We start from the raw sequence: 12,460 nt of genomic DNA, 5'->3' as shown, positions 1-12,460 counted from the left end.
GCCCAGGCGTCTCTCCTTTGTGATCCTGCTCAGGGTGGCTGCTTGGGGGAAGGACCTGTCCCGATGTGTCCCTGCCCAGCGCCAGCTGGCGAATCACTCCCTGAGGCCCTGGGTGCCTGTGGGGAGGGGGCAGGGGCCTCTAATTGTTCACCTGCTGCTCTGAGTGCCAGGCCCTGGGGGCTGGCACTTGGGGAAGGCTCTGGCTAATTGGGTAGGTGGCTTCTCCTGGGGGCAGCGATGCCTGGGTTGCAGTGGGTCCTTCAAAGTGGGCAGGGCAGATAGCCCCAGCCCTCCCGCCCGATTTCCTGGAATGTTAGAGGTGACTTCTGAGCTACGTTTTCTCCATTGGGCTGAAACACGGGAGCAAGACTCAGGGGTTTCTCTTTTGCAGCCTCCTGGCCTCGTGGGGCTCGCCTGGGCGGTACCCACCTGCCAGACAGAGGCTGTTCCTGTGCCCTCGGGCACTTCTTGGCTCCTTGGGGCTGTCGGGGGCACAAGCCAGTGTGGGGATGAGAAGGGCAGCCCGAGTTCCAGTGAGGGTCCTGCCTTCCTGCGAAGTGATGTGGGGGTGTGGTGGCTTGAAGAGTCTCTGGCGGCCCCGGGGAGGGGTCTCACGCAGCAGCCCCCCATGGGTGCCCTCGGGGCTACCAGAGGGAGAGGTGGACTAAACAAATCAAATTGCCCCCGGGTCACCAGGCTGCCAGTCTCTCTGAGCTCCTCGGTCAGTCGTTTGCACTATGCGCAATGCAAATTTGGAGTCAGTTCCCAGAATTACAGACCCAGGGCCGCTAGTCTTTAGTATGCAAATCCGAGCAGGAAGATTTCAGGAGCTGCGATCGGGATGCGCCGATTAAACCCTTCTCGATCTCCTTTTTACTTTCACATTCTCTGCTTCCCGCAGTCAGTCGATGACTACCGACAAAACCCTCGTAATTAAGAGTCTCCTGTCAATTTTTTTCTTTCGGAGTAAGGCATGCTCCAACTTGCTTCTGGGTTCTTAATTTTTGATCAGAGACGCTCCTTGACTAATTACTTGGCAGTAATGAGGGAGGAGAAATCAAGTTGTGAAAGTTTCCCTGAGCTTTTAGAGTGAAGCTGCAAATTAAAAAATGAGGTATTGGTAAACAGGATGCTAATTGGATTAATATGAAAATAATGAATTCTGATAAAAATAGCAAAATTGACAATTGGAAGATTGAGGTCAAGATAATTCCAAGAACACCACCGAATCTTCATCTGGTTGACGTGGTTTTTAAAAGTATTGGGATAATAGAAAGAGGCAGTTCGCTAGAGTAAAACGTGCAGGCTAAGTAATTTTCGGAAAACGCATTTTGAAACGAGACCGACTTGGTGTGCGCTGAATGTGTGTAAATCGTTCGTAATCCTGGCAGGCTGTTTGTTCAGAGTTTCGGGACAATCTGACCCAGTGTCATTTTGAGTGAGCAACAGAACCTGAGGTCACCGACTTCTTCTTTCTTTTCTCTGTTGTAGTCAAATTCCTCCGTTTCCTTAACTCCCGACAAACCCCCTTCTCAATCGACGTGATGGCAGCTGTACCCTGGGGACGGGAGCCGAGGTCTGGGGATGGCCCGGGTGGGAGCAAGACCTGCTTTGCCCTCTCGGAAACTTTTTGCACACTTTGACTTTTGTGCCGTTCGATGGCGTTTCGTTGACGAGAATCCTCGGAGGGAGAAGGTGACAGAAGTCGCCGCGGTAGGGTGGTCGACTTGGGAATCAGCCAGAAGTGGGCTCCAGGCCACCCCAGATCTGCCACTTATCTGCGTGGTCTTTCCAAGCTTGGCTTTTGTAAGATCAGGGGAAAACAACACCTTGCTGTGAGGAGAAGGTGCTGGAAGGCAGAGAGCTCTGCACACGGGGGTCCCAGGGAGCGGCCCCACTGCCCACATCCCGCTCTCCTGGAGCTGGACCATGGGGCTCATCAGGACTTACAAAGAGTCCATGGTGCCTCTCAAAGGGGATGTGCTTTGCCCTACCTTATGGTCCACCACCCCATATCCCATGCCCCTGGGCTCCTGATGTTTCAGAATTCGGATTTTTAAAAAATTTTATTTTAGAAAAGTAACACAGTACCTGAATCCTATATTTTATACACCACCAAGGGGTCTGACAGAAACACCCACCATCAAGCTCATCCTTGTTTCTGCAACAACACACACGGATATTTACCCTCACTGGAATGAGGACCATGAAGAGCCTTGCGTGCCCCCGAGAGGAGTCAGCCCCAATTGTACAGAAAGACTGGTTTTCTGGGCTTTTAGGATAAGTGACTTATTCTCTCTGTGCCTCAGTTTCCTCATCTGCAAAATGGAGATAATAGTTTTTCTCCTGGAGTTGATGTGATCATTGGATGATTAATCTATGTAAAATGCTTAAAATGGTGGCCAGGTGCATAGTAAGCCATTCCTTAGGTATAAAACATTCGCTGTGTGTTCCCTGAGATGTGTCTGCTGTTTGACTTCCAAACGTGTTTTTGGGAACTTGTCGTTGTGCAAGGAGAGGCTACTGGTAAATACTGAAGATGGAGCAAGGAAGGATAATCCACCAATGAAAGATCGGATGCGAGGATGTCTTAACTGTCCCCTCTGTGGCCCTTCCCCACCTGCCCACCTCACCTACCCTTGGCTGTAAGCCAGGCTGACCTCTGACCTCTGAGAGGCGTGTTCCCTGGTTGACTGAGCAGGACTGGGGCTGCCCCAGGAAGCCCATCAGCCTCCGAGATGACTAAGTGTTGACCGTTCATCGCACAATCTGCGCACCAGTGTGAAGCAGGGGTTTCTGCTTAGAGGCCCAGAGCGGCTTTAGCTGAACCCCGGCACAGAGAGCTCACAGACGTGTCTTTGAATGAAGGACATTTAGAGAAGGCAAAATAATGGCTCCCCAAAGGCATACACATCCTCATCCCCAGAGCCTATGGCTGTCTTATTTCACATGGTGAAAAGGACTGTGATTCAGTCAAGGACCTTGACGGAGCGATGATCCTGGAGTGGCTGGTGGGCCCAATGTCATCACAAAGGTCCTTATAAGAGGGAGGCAGGAGGGTCGGAGTCAGAGAGACCTGAGGTGGACGCAGGGGCGGAGCCGTGCGCTTTGTAGATGGGACAAGGGGCTGCCAGCCGAGGAATGTGGCGGCCTCCAGATGCTAGAAAAGGCAAGGGAGTCGATGTCGTCCCAGAGCCTCTAGAAGGAACAAGCCTGCCAACACCTTGAATTCAGCCCCGCAAGACTCATTTCGGACTTCTGACCTCCAGAACTGTAAGAGAACGAAGTTGTGTTTTTCAGCTGCCACGCGGTCCTCTGTTACAGCAGTGACAGGAAACTAGGACAAGGCTCGTGTCTGCGTGGTCGGCCATTCAGCTCTCATCCTGATGGAGACAAGCAGAGGCCTCGCCTTGTGGCTCACACCTGGGCCTCCCAGTTCAAACCCGGGCAAGCGTGTCTTCAGAAGCTTTCTAACCGTGTCTTACGGTGAATGCCCCACCCAGAGCTGCTGGCCCTTCTTTGTGTCAACTGCTCTTTGGCCAGAGGTCTGGCTGCCATCATCAGTCAAGGGCCACCCGCCCACCTTTTGTCTCTGACAGGTTGTCAGAGGCCGTGCTGGGGAAGTTTGGGGCTGTGTCTCCACCATCCCAGCTTCGAAACCCAGACACCAGCCTCCCTGAGCTCAGGCCTTTCCTCTCACTGTGGGGGAGGGGGAGCTGCCAGGGGGTCACCCCCACAGGAGCCCAGGATGGTGAGCTGCGTCCATCTAAGCTTGGGAATGGGCAGTGGGGACCCCTCCCAGAGTCACCTGGCTTCAATGGGGGACCACCTCCCAGAGGCTCGGGTCCCCGGACCTGCCTGCTGCAGCCACAGCTGCCTGAGGATGGCTTGGCAGTGCCAGGGTGGGGGCGGGGGCACCCACAGCATCCCACTGCCTTCTTTGCCTCTTTTCCAAGGATCAGGAAACACCTACCTCCCAGCACCGCACACTCGCTGTGCAGTCATAACGCCTCACACCTGCACGTGTGCATTGCCACCTTCATGCACACCATACAGGTGCATGTGCACCTGCCATCCCCCACCAGCACCCCCCCACACTGGTGCAGCCTCATTCCACGCATGCACACACGGACCGCACACAGACACGGGCTGCCCTGCAGAGACAGGTCTGCTTTCCCTGGGAGTCGGGGACCCCAAAGCTGCTTCTTGACACTTTCACAGCCACAGAGCGAGAGCCACTTTCCCCAGGTGACCGGCCCAGACGCTGGCCTCGCCCTGCCTGCCCCAGGGAGTCGAGGGGCAAGCGCCAGATGTCCCTGCCAGCATCCCTCAGAAGCGTGTGTGTGTGTGTGTGTGTGTGACATCCCTGAGGGGCGAGGGGTTCAACTCCAGTGATGGCAGCATCCAGTGGGGGATGTCATCCTGCAAAGCATCTCGCTTCCCAAGGGTTTCTTCTCAATCGCTCCCAGGAGAGGTTGGAACCACCGCAAATGGTGTTTCCCAAACTTGTGTTGTGTGCACTGCATTAGTTTTCTATCGCTGCTGTAACAAATCACCACTGATTTAGTGGCTTAAAACAACATAGATTTATTTTCTTATAGCTCTGGAGGGCGGATGGCTGAAGTGACACTCACCAGAGTGAAGTCCAGGTGCTGGCAGGGCTGCTCCGTCTGCACGCTCCAGGGGAGAATCCATTTCTTGCCTTTTCCGGCTTCTGGAGGGGCCTCATTCCTTGGCTTGTGGCCCCATCCTCCCTCTGCAAAGCCAGCAGCACCGCACCTCTCTCCTCCCTGACCTCCTGCCTCCCTCTCTGAGGGTGCCTGTTGATAAGCCGGGATGCTCCCATCTCCAGATCCTTAATTCCATCTGCAATGTCCCTTTCGCCGTGTCCACGCGGAGCTCTCAGTGCAGCTGCCATGCTGGGGGAAGGAAGGGACAGTGCACGCTGACACAGACTCGTCTCCCAAATCTGGAGGGCCCTCCTCAAAGTCCTTCTGACCAGCAGTTAAAACAGGGGCCTGGAAACTCCGCAGGTGGTATTATGGCTGCAGATTTCATAGGATTATCTGAACTTGCTCCGTGTGTGTGTGTGTGTGTGTGTGTGTGTAGACCAAAAACAATTGAATATCAGCAATTTCTTGATTGGACCTAATGTTGCAGAAGATGGGTTCTTTTCTGTTAGGAACACCTGCTCACATACGGCACGTGAAATAATATAATCTGTAGAATTTGCTACAGCCAGAGGGCAGACTGATGTTGAGGCCGGGCAACAGATTCGTGGGTTCATTGCCCCGTTTTCTCTACTTCTGTGTGTGTGTGGACATTTCTACAATGAGGAGTGCAAGAGAAGCGTGCGAACACAGGTGGAGACAGGGGCACCAATCCCGGCTCCCCGCCTCCTGCTCTGGCTCCCTGTGAGCGGGGACCTGTGCGAGTCAGTGTGCGGAGGGCCCGGCTCAGACTGAGCGCAGGCTGGGCCCACCAGCCCCAGGGCTCCCAGCCACGCTCCGCCCCGGCCTGCCCCAGGCTTCAAGCCGCTACGCGGCTGCTTCCGTGGCTCCAATGTCATCGCCTAGGAGACCGGACGCTGCTGCCACCGCGGCCACCACCAGCCTGCGGAGCCACAAGCGGAGGGCCTCCCAGCTGCCTCCCCTCCGCACCGACCCTGAGGTAGGCTCAGGTTCAGCCTGGCCCTCAGCTCTCAGGCTCGAGCGCAGGGTCCTGTCACTGCCCTCTGTGCATCGGCTCCTCAGGGCCACCCCAGGTGCAGAGCTCCCTCCCCACTGCCTCCTCTCGGGCGCCTGGGCACGGGGTGTGCTGGGGGCAGGGGCGCAGTCAGGTGGGCTGGTGGCCAGGCCAGTGAGAGGAGGCTGTGCTGGGGTCCCGGTCTGGGTTCCCCTGATGGGAGGATGGAGCTGCTGCTGCGGGGCACTCTGGAGTGCCAGCCGGCGGGGTGACTAGCATGGCCCCGGGGCACGGGGTCAGACTGGGCAGGGGCAGAAGCCACTCTAGTGCTGCCATCTCCATCCCTTGGACCGCTGGGAACTCTCCACTTCCTGCCAAGGAGGCATGGAGCAGCGCAGCTGCCATGGCCCTGCCCCGGCCGGCACTTCCAGGGGCTTGCCTGGCTGGGGGCCAGCCCACAACCCGCCAGCTTTCCCGGAACCTGCCCTGGCACTCAGCAGGCTGCCTCCAAGACATCACTGAGACCTGGGCAGCTGGAGTCCAGCTCCTCTGCCTGGGCCACCTGCCACTGCTTCGGCTTATGTGGCTGGACCCCTAAGGCCAGGGAATCCTCAGGGTTGCCTCAAACTTGAGGGAAGGGCTTGGAGTGGGGGATTCACTGTGATGAGGTCAGAGTGTGTGTGCTTGTGTATGTGTGCATGTGTGAGTGCACATGTGTAGGAGTGTGCATGTGCACACGTGCATGTATGAGCACACTGTGTGCATGTATGCACACACGTGTAGGAGTATGCATGTATGAGCACACTGTGTGCATGTATGATGCACACACATGTGTAGGAGTGTGCTGTGCGGGCATTGTATGTATGTGAGCACATGTATACATGTCTGTACACATGTGTAGGAATGTGCATGTGTGAGCTATGGTACACACATGTGTAGGAGTGGGTATGTGCATGTGTGCACGTACATGTGCAGGAGTGTGTGTGTGAGTGCACATGTGCAGGAGTGTGCATGTGTGCATGCCGTTGTTGGTGGTGAGAGGGTGAGTGGGGAACCTGAGTGACCGGCTCTCCTCCCCTTGTGATGCTGGTCAGGATGCAGCCCTCAGGGAGCTTGAGGAGAGCGGAGGGGCGAGGACTCACCGAGCGATGCCTAACTCGCAGATGTGTGTGTGGTCCCAGCAGTTACACAGGAAGCCACACTGTGTGCCCCTGAGACACCCAGGGAGCCTGCTAGATGCTTTCATACAGATCCACCCTGGTGGGAGGAGTCACCATCCCTGATCTTCAGACGGGAGGATGGAGGCCCCCAAATGTGCACACGGCTGGTCTGTGGCTGAAGGCGCCTGAAGTCGAAAGTGCATTAACTAGCGTGAGTTGGCTTGCAAGGGGGTCCCAGGGCAGGATGCACGTCCTCATCCCTTCCTGGCTCTCCTGCATCCCCAGCTCCATCCCTTTGGCCCATGGACCCGACCTCACCTGACCCTCAAGGCCTGCCTCACTGACCTCCGGCCTCTGGGTTCACCAGAGGGTGACTTTCCCCACAAAAATCCCACTGTGACCTTCCAGGAGCCGAACCGCTCCTCCCTGCCCTCAGCCCTCAGGCTCAGGTCATGGGCCTTCCTGTGGCCGAAACCTCGGGGGGCCCTGTCCACTCTCCAGCGCTATTCCTGTCCCCTCCTGACCTGAAGAGCTGTCCAGGGCCTTCCTCAGCTGAGCTCCACTCCATTGGTGCCCCCCCCACCCCTCGTCCCCCAAGCTCTCCATCAGCTTGTGAGACCCACTAATGACAAACCGCCATGGGCCTTCAAGTACTCTTGGACTGACCCTAGCCCATACCCTTTTAGGGTGCCCTTCAAACTCGGGGGTGAAGCCTGGTTTGCTTGTCTGTCCCCCAAGGGAAGGGGCTTCCCAGAGGATGGGGCTGCCTCGTGGGAAAGGGTTAGGTGGAACCCAACCAGAGTAGACTGAAACCCAGCCTTGGTACTTTTGAGCTGTGTGGCCCCAGACAAGTGGCCCGCCCTCTCTGTGCTTCTGTAAGGACATCTAGAGAGTAGAGACCCGGCAGTGCCTTCCTCCTGGGGTTGATTTGAGGATTGAGAGCAATCACTGCAGAGGATTCCAGGCTGGGGCTGGCACAGAGTGTTTGGGAACAACCGTTCAGGGCATGCTTGAAGGAGCACAAGAACTTGTCTAGGGGGAGAGAAGATTCCGGAGGACTGAGCAGGCACCTCCAACCATGGCGCGCTGGCATGTAGAAGGAGTGACATGTCCAGCATGAGGCCTTGGGACAGAAGGGGGCCTGGGAGGCAGGATTGGAGGAGACGGACAGAAAGAGCAGGGGTGCCTGGCAGCCTGGCGGGTGAGGGGTGGCATCTGGTCACGTGAGGCTCCATGGCAGTCCCCTTCCAGGTGGTCCCTGAGGTCGTGGCTCCTCCAGTGAGGGCAGCTATCTGCCCTGCCTGGGCCCGTGCCAGTCCCCTAAACACATGGTGTTGGTCCCACTTGTTCTGCATGTGCCTTGTTTCCAGAGAGCCCACTGGAGGGGCAGTGCTCTGCAGAGGAACGCGGCATGGGGGCAGGTTTTAGTCGAGCAGTGCAGGAGTGAGCCCGGCTGGGTCTGGTGGGAGGGCAGTCAGGCACGCACGGCCCCGAGGCCAGCTTGGCGCTCCTTCAGCGGAGTGCCAGTAAGGCTGGTGTCACAAACTGCTGGAGAGGCGGGAGATGTGGAGAGCGAGCGGGCCCTGGGGGCTTCCCGGGCCAGAAAAACTCCTCTGACTCAGTTCTGGCTGAGATAAGAGCCGAAGGGTCCAGAGGGATGGGGGACATGGTCCCACCTATGTCCCTCGCTGTGTTGGGAACATCAAGCGAAGCAGAAGCAGGGGGACCAGCAAAGAGGCTGCTGCAGTCACGTAGGGGGACCTGAGGGGCCTGGGACCCGCGTGGCCCTGCGTTGGGAGCACAGGGTTCTAGATAGATGTGGAGGGTGGGGTTGGATGTGGGCAGTGTGACAGAGGAGTCCAGGTTGACCAAGCTGCCGTCCACTCCTCAGCCCTCACCCGACGTGCACCCGAGCAGGAGGCTCAAACTCAGTAGCCACTCTGACCAAAAGCTTCTCTTTGTCTCCAGCCTCAAGAGACTCCCAGCCCTGTAGCCGCCCCTCCTCCCGGGTGGGTCCCCTTCCTGTCCCCCATGCTGGTCTGAACCTGCGTCACCAACACCCACACCTCTGCTCCCACCCCCCAGCTGGGGGCTCCACCCCCTCCTCCAACAGGTGGCTGGTTCTGCTGTGGAAACGCCCCGCCATGGTACAGGGGGCTCATGGCACGTCACATCTCCAAGCTCAGGGGTGCAGTGTCAGCCACCCTTGACCTGTCCCTGCTCTGTCCCCTTCCTGGGCCTAGGACCCCCACACACACCAGCATTACGCCCCTGCCCCCCCCCCCCCACTGCCCCCTTCTTAGAGGAAGTTTACCCCCTCAGGCCCCTCATGCCTCTGACTCCCCCTTGAACTCACCTGCTCCCCATTTCCTCCAGGCCCCATCTCCCACCCTGCGGCAGGGGCTTGGGTCAGGACCTCTCTTCCGCTCGACCTCCCCTCCTAGTGTCAGCCTCTGGAGCCCGAGCAGGTGTAAGTTATTTTGCCTCTGGCAGCGGGTTATCTACCACCCGCCTTGGCCGGCTCCCGGATGGCGCACTGGGTTTCCACTGCAATGGGGTGTTGGTTCTACTCATTTTGAAGGTGCCTCGTTCCTGAGGAGGCCAGTGATGGGGAGCCCTCTGCAAATGAACAGGGACAGGGCAGCGACCAGACCCGACCTCTCTGCCGTCTGCCCTGCCCTCCGCCCGCCTTGGGACCAGGCCGGGTTGATTCTTCCTCCATGCTCCCACCTGATGCTAAGAACGTCAAGCATGCGACCCTCTCCTGCTGATGGAGCTCCTACTATGTGCCTGTATCCACGCCCTGCTCAGGGCTTTTGCTTTTTCCATGCATCGTGGGAAACAGGCTCGGAACGGGCAAGCCCCCTGTCCAGGGTCACACAGCTGCAGAGCAGCAGAGGGGCCCAGGCGTGTGCTGAGCAGGGCAGAGCAGGAAACCGAGGGACAGGCACCGTGTGTCTTGGCATGACCTGCATACTGGGGCGGGGGGAGGAAGACTGTGAGCAGGTCAGCGGACGGCAGAGTGGGCCCCGGATGTGGGTAGGGCCTCGAAGAAAGAGAGGGGCAAGGGACTTCCCAGCCAGGGGCGTGGTTGGCCATGCGGGTGGGAATGCAGGCTGGGGCGCCTCCTTTGCTCGCCTGTGGGAGGACAAGCTGGGGTTAGGAGCAAGGACGCCGGAGCCTGACTGCTGGGTTTGACTCACCGCCCGACCAGCTGTGTGCCCTTGGTGGGGTGACATAACTGCTCTGCGCACGTTTCCACGACAGTCAGTGAAATGAGCCATGCTCCTCACTGGCCGTCACGGGGGTGGCAAGGCTTCGGTGTCTCTTTGTTCCGAGTGGCTGCCCGCGTGCTGCTCTACCAGGAGCCGGTCTGCGGCAACCCTCTCCCAGCAGAGGCCTGTGGGAACCCCGGGCCCTGCCGTGCTGTGAAGCTCGGTTAATGTTTTTTGCTTCCAGAAGTGCGTGAAGCCCACGTGGCCTCAGGGCTGCCACCAGACTCCCTGCCTCACGTGGGTGCTAAGCCAACCTTTAGATTCAAACAGAAACTGCCGGCAGCCTTGCAGTGCTCCAGATGGGGCCCGGGCGCTGAGGGAGGCCACCCCGTCCCTGGCCTGGCTGTGGGAAGGCGCCGTGTGCCGAGGCGGAGGCCGGTGGCCGTGAAGGGGGCTGGAGTACAGGGTAAGAGGCTGCTGGGGCTAGAAGCAGCGGGGCTGGGGGATTCCTGGGGCCGCACCCAGAGTCTGCCCCACCGCCTGCCGACGGGCCCTGGCCCGGGAGGGAGAGAGGGCAGCTTAATCGGGCACCTCCAGCTGTTTTCATATTTCACAAGTGCACCCTGCCCCAGGGTGGGGAGGCTAAATTCGTCCCTGAGTGCAGTGCTTGGTCTCGCTGGAGCAGGGCCGAGGGGGAGCAGGGTGCCATCCCCAGGTGACATAAGGCTCTTAGCCAGGCCCTCCTTGCCAGGCCCTGCAGGACCTGCTCTTTCTGCAAGAGGTCCAGGGCGCAGTGCTGGCCAGCCCTGGCTGAGGGTCCTGTCCTGACCTCACCCCGCCCCACCCCACCCTGCTTGGCGAGTGGGGACAGAGGGCGGCCCAGCGCTCCTGTGGCCACGTGGTCCAGGCCGCCAGCGGGAGGGGTGGGCGAAGATGGCCACGGCCCTCGCTCCCTGAGGAGCCTGTGTCCTGGCCTTCATTCAAGGTGGGACCCCTGGCCGGCCCCACCCTGCCGGGCGAGGGCAGACCCTGTTCTGGGGGTGGCTGGGCCAGCAGAGGCCTCTCCTTACTGAGGGCCCTGGAAGGCTGGGCTCTGGGTGTCCTGCTGGAATCGGGCTGGGCGGTGGCCAGCCCTTGGAGGAACGCCGTTTTCTAGCTGGGCTGCCTGCTTCCCTTCTCCCCCGTGTGACAGCCGTGTGACGGCCGCCTGACACTTCTGCCCAGGTAGGGGGACTTCCGGGCACTGGGCCATCCTGCAGTCCCCTGGAGACGGCACCTCGGGGGTGGTTGGAAGGGGCCATGGAGGCCTGGGCATCCGGCCTACAATGGTCTGGGTTTAGCCGTCATGTCAGGTTTCAGCCCATCCAGCTTTCCTGAAATAAAAAGTAGAATAAATGGTGGGAAGGGAACCACTGGCACAACCGCCGTGTGACTAAGAATAATGGAGACGGATCGTTGGGGTGTGGGGTGGCACGTGGAGGTCTTGGGTCTTTTCTTTGCTGAACTGAAGGAAAGCCAGTGTCCCAGAGTTTGGTGTGCTCTCCACGTTGTCCGTCCCTGCGCTCAGGCCAAATGTCGCCGCCCTGCCTGGGAGCTCTGTGGGGGGCAGTAGGAGCCCCTGTGACCAGGGCCCTGGCAGGTGGGAGGGGCTGTCCCCACAGACCAGGTGCCACTTCTGGGGGCACACAGGGACCTCAATTTACGGGAACTGGTTTTGGAGCTCTGGGCAGGGGCGGGCGGAGGGGCCAGGGGACAGGAGGGCGCTGCAATCCTGCCCGACCAACAGGGCTGTCCATGCAGGCCACACAGCTGGAGGGTCTGTGCTCTGCCGCCTGCCAGGTGATGTGGCAGGATGAGGGGGAGCCCTGACTCGGGGTCAGGTGGGCCGATGACCGCCTAGAGCAGGCCGAGTCTGGGCGGGCCTGGAAGGAGAAGGTGGGGGCGGGGGGCAGGCTGAGCACAGAGGCAGCTCCCAGCTGGGGTACAGGGGGACAGAGAGGACACGGGACAGTGCAGGGGGTCCAGGGGAGGCTGGAAGCCCTGGAAGACAAGGTCGGCGGAGGGTTGGGCGGAGCGCATGAAGCATGAGCTTCAGGTCCCTCAGGGCCTTTGACTCCCGCCGGCCTAGAGCAGAGGGGACCACGCAGGGTCAGGTCCCAGCCAGGACCCTTGGTATCTTGGGGTGAGTTCCCCAGGCCTCTGAGCCACCTGCTCATCCCCGACCTGGGCTGGTGGTTGATACGTGACCAGTGGTGTGAGAGCCAGGAGGCCCTGCCCGGGGCTCTGCCAGCACTAGCACCAGCCTGAAGAAGCAGCACAGCTCAGAGGTCCCCTGCGGCATTCGACCTCTGGTCTAGAACGTTCTATGCTGTAGGGGCTGCAGTGCATCATAGGATGTTG

At 59.2% G+C, this 12,460-nt stretch overlaps 1 protein-coding gene across 5 annotated transcripts in view; it reads left to right on the top strand.

The window, feature by feature from the left end:
• The window catches only part of TP73 (tumor protein p73), a 65,871-nt gene that overhangs the window by 5,879 nt on the left and 47,532 nt on the right, over nucleotides 1-12,460 (top strand). Inside the window, exon 1 of one of the 5 annotated variants that reach the window (XM_023635923.2) lies at nucleotides 9,982-10,526. The exons of the other annotated variants lie outside the window; for them this stretch is intronic. The gene's annotated coding sequence lies outside the window, so the exon portion shown is untranslated. Of the gene's footprint in view, nucleotides 1-9,981; nucleotides 10,527-12,460 lie in introns of those variants that run through there. 5 annotated transcript variants of the gene reach the window in all.

Source organism: Equus caballus, chromosome 2, assembly GCF_041296265.1.
Source record: "Equus caballus isolate H_3958 breed thoroughbred chromosome 2, TB-T2T, whole genome shotgun sequence".
Lineage (NCBI taxonomy): Eukaryota > Metazoa > Chordata > Mammalia > Perissodactyla > Equidae > Equus > Equus caballus.
The sequence above is the reverse complement of the archived record's forward strand: the minus strand, read 5'-3'. Positions and strand labels throughout refer to the sequence as shown.